Genomic DNA, 3745 nt, shown 5'->3' with positions numbered 1-3745 from the left:
GGTTGAGAGGGAAGCAAGTGAATGATGGATGTCCACAAACACTCCCCTCTTCCTTGGGTAGATCATACCGTTTGAAATGATGTCGTCACCCTTTGAAACCAATTGTTCCAGTTGGTAATAGGTGAGGAATTTTGCCAATAGTTTTCTATTACCCTAGGTGCCTCGTCAAGTTGCAAGGGTGGTAAGGTACTCTCTCAGGATCGAACTTGAAGTGGTTCATCAGGTGATTCTTGAACACTGGGAGGTGTGGATTCTTTTGTAGCTTCATGGAGGTCCACTACTATAGATGGAGGCTGTGTAGAAGCTTCTACCTCTATGGATGTATTACATGAGGAGCTAGAAGCTTCATGGAACTCCCCCCTTCCTGAGCTAGGTGGAATAAATTGGTTTTGCCTTGGAGCCCAAACTAGCTCTGGACTAGGTGTGTAGCATTCTGTGATCTTTCCCTTCCCACGGTCTGCCATTGGCTTTAGCGTTACACTGTTTGACTCATATGGGTTTGTTGTCGATAGGGAAGGACACATTTTACATTTAGGTACCCAAATTTGCTCATTTCCATGATAGTAGCCTTGGGCTTCTAATAGTTGTTTTGGAATCCATCGTGATTTGGTCTTGACTCTCCTAGGGCGCGCTCTTGGTTTTCCCAGGAAATTTTTTCTTGGAATGGATGGGAGGGTTGAGGTAGTTGGAAGTAAGGCCTTGGGGACCCATTGATATGTACTCTTAGGTCGTGCAGGTTGAGTACTTGCAATATTACTGCTTGCTGCAACTACAAGTGTTGAAGTGCTAGGTTCATGGGTAGCTGGCAAAGACGAGTTAACCACCTTGGCTTGTGAATGTTGGCTATCCTTCAACTTTGCTAGAGTTTGCAACGTAGGTGACTTTGCTTGAATGATAGGGGTAAGAGTCGGTGGTCACGTCGTGACACTACCAGTATCCCAATCAATAGTGCATTTGGTTGCCAACATCCACGTGCGTCCCAGGTTTACGTTGCCTTCCATAGCTCCCGCGGGCATGACTAGAAACCTCTGCACTATGCTTCCATTGTCATAGACAAAAGGGGTCTGAAGGACTCCAAGAATAGCAGTTTTCTTTTTATTAATGCCCTTGACTTGCATCGTACTCAGGGATAGGGTCGGTTTCCCTAATTGACACCAAACACCATAGGATAACAAATTGTGTTTAGCTCCCGTATCTAATAAGGCATTGTATAGTACTTTCCCATAGGGACTATTTAGCTCAATTGGGTATCGTAGGGGTGGCTCAAATTCTAATGATTCGTCATCTGTGTCCTCGAAAAATGCTTGCGTGATTCCCAGATTAGCCTCTCGTTGGCGTCTAAGACGTTGTTGTCGTTCTCGAGCCTCAACTCTTGCTTGGACTTTTTTAAGCTTTGCTTGTTCCTTGGCAGCCTTCTTTTGATGGATGCCTTGAAACTCTTCCTGGCTTAGAGGATCATAATATCTTTTGAATTTACTCCCATTAAGGAATCCAATGGTTTCAACTCCATCTAGAGTCTCCACACGAATGGTACCTTGTGGGGTAATTTCACACACTCCATATGGTCCCTTACCAACGTATTTCAATTTCTTCTTTTCATTACGTACCCCGTACATAAGAACTTTATCACCAACCTTGATGTCTTTATCCTTTAAATGGCTATCAAACCACTTCTTTCTCCTATCCTTCTCCACTAGAGCATTTCGCACAGCTAATTGCCTCTCTTCATCTAGCCTTTCCAGGATATATAATCGCTCCACTAAGGGGTTACCATCCCAACCTTCTTGAGAAGCTACTCGAAGACTAGGAATGACAAACTCCCATGGCATAACTGCTTCTTGGCCATACACCATCTTAAACGGTGTGCAATTAATAACAACTTTATATGCAGTACGATAAGCCCATAAAGCTGATGTAAGCTTTAGGTCCCAATCAGTGCGATGAGCCTCGACTGTCTTTGTCAAAATGGAGATGAGAGTTTTGTTGGTACTCTCAGCTTGGCCATTTGCTTGGGGATAATAGGGTGTAGACTTGTGGTGTGATATCATGAAGTTTGATGTGAGTTATTTTATAACTTCATTTATAAAATGAGTTCCATTGTCACTCACAAGTTCAAAGGGGCATCCAAAACGTGTGATAATGTTCTCAAAGAGGAACTTAGCTGTTGTTTTTGCATCCGCCTTCCGTGTTGCTTTTGCTTCAGCCCATTTGGTTACATAGTCGGTAGCCACAATGATATATCATGATTGCGTGTTACGTGCAGCCGGACTAATCGGTCCTACAAAGTCTAAGCCCCACTTTTCAAATGGTTGGGTTACCTTGATGGGATGTAGAGACATCCTATCCCTTCTTTGTGGCTTGTTGAAGCGTTGGCATTCATCACATCCCTTTGCAAAAAGTGATGCATCCTTAAACAGAGTGGGCCACAAATAGCCTGACTGTAAGATCTTTCGAGCAGTCAACTTTCCTAAAAAGTGACCACCAGCTACGCCCATGTGTGCCTCTTGTAGAAAATATATAAATACTCATCCTCGCGGGCACAGCGTCTAAGAACATCATCTTTTCCTCTCTTATAGAGAGTTCCAGCTAGTAAGCAATTGGGTTCGCATTCCTTAATTAATTTTCGAGCTATATCTTTTCGCAGTTCTTTGGGTGGAAAACCATTAACTAAGAAGTTAACAATCTTTTCACTCCATTCAGGCATTGTCTCAACAATGAACAAAGGAGTATCAGGCAATTCATCATCAACCCCCATAGGAGCTTCGCCATTAGGGATACGAGATAAATGATCTGCCATGACATGTTTCCTCCCAGGCCTCACAACAATGGTGAAGTCAAACTCAAGAAGAATTAACAACCATCGTGTAATTCGACATGTGGAACACGGCATGTTTACCAAATATAGCAATGCTTGATGATCAACATAAAACACAAACTTGGTAGCAAGAAGGTAATAGCGAAATTTCTTTTCTGCGTAAATCATAGCTAGACCTTCGCGCTTTGTAGTAGTGTAGTTCATCTCGGCATCATTTAATTGGCGACTTGCAAAGCTAATAGGGTAGTCCAATTTATGTTCTCCTGGTTGAGTTAGAACACACCCAATAGCAAAATTTGATGCATCAATATGCACATGAAAAGGTACATTCCAATCAGGTGTTCGCAGGATTGGAGCACTTGTTAGGGCCTTCTTTAATAACTCATAAGATTGATGACATTCTTCCGTCCAGTGAAACTTGATAAGAAGCTTGTACAATGGACGCGCTATCTCGGCAAAGTTTAAAATAAATCTTCGATAATAACCAACATGGCCCATAAATCTTTGAACTCCTTTATAGTTCGTAGGTGGTGGCAAATCGGCAATGGCTTTAATCTTACTCTCATCTGTGGATATCCCGTTCTTGGACACTATATGCCCTAGAATGACTCCATGCTTAACCCAAAATTGGCATTTGAAAGGGTTCAATGAGATGCGATAAAATCTGCACCTTTCAAATATTTTTCGTAGATATAACAAATGCTTCTCCCAAGAAGAATAAACACAAAGGTCGTCTAGGAAAGCTTCACAAAACTCCCTTAGAAATTCTTTAAACGCAGTGTTTATTAATCGTTGGAATGTAGCAGGGGCATTCGTTAAGCCAAAAGCCATAACACGAAATGCAAACACTCCAAACTCTGTGATAAAAGCAGTTTTAGCTTGGTCCTCTAATGCAATTGTGATTTGATTGTAACCAAAGTACCCATCTAA

This window comes from Adiantum capillus-veneris, chromosome 22, assembly GCF_014529385.1.
Source record: "Adiantum capillus-veneris isolate H3 chromosome 22, ASM1452938v2, whole genome shotgun sequence".
NCBI lineage: Eukaryota > Viridiplantae > Streptophyta > Polypodiopsida > Polypodiales > Pteridaceae > Adiantum > Adiantum capillus-veneris.
This window is presented reverse-complemented; position numbering follows the sequence as displayed.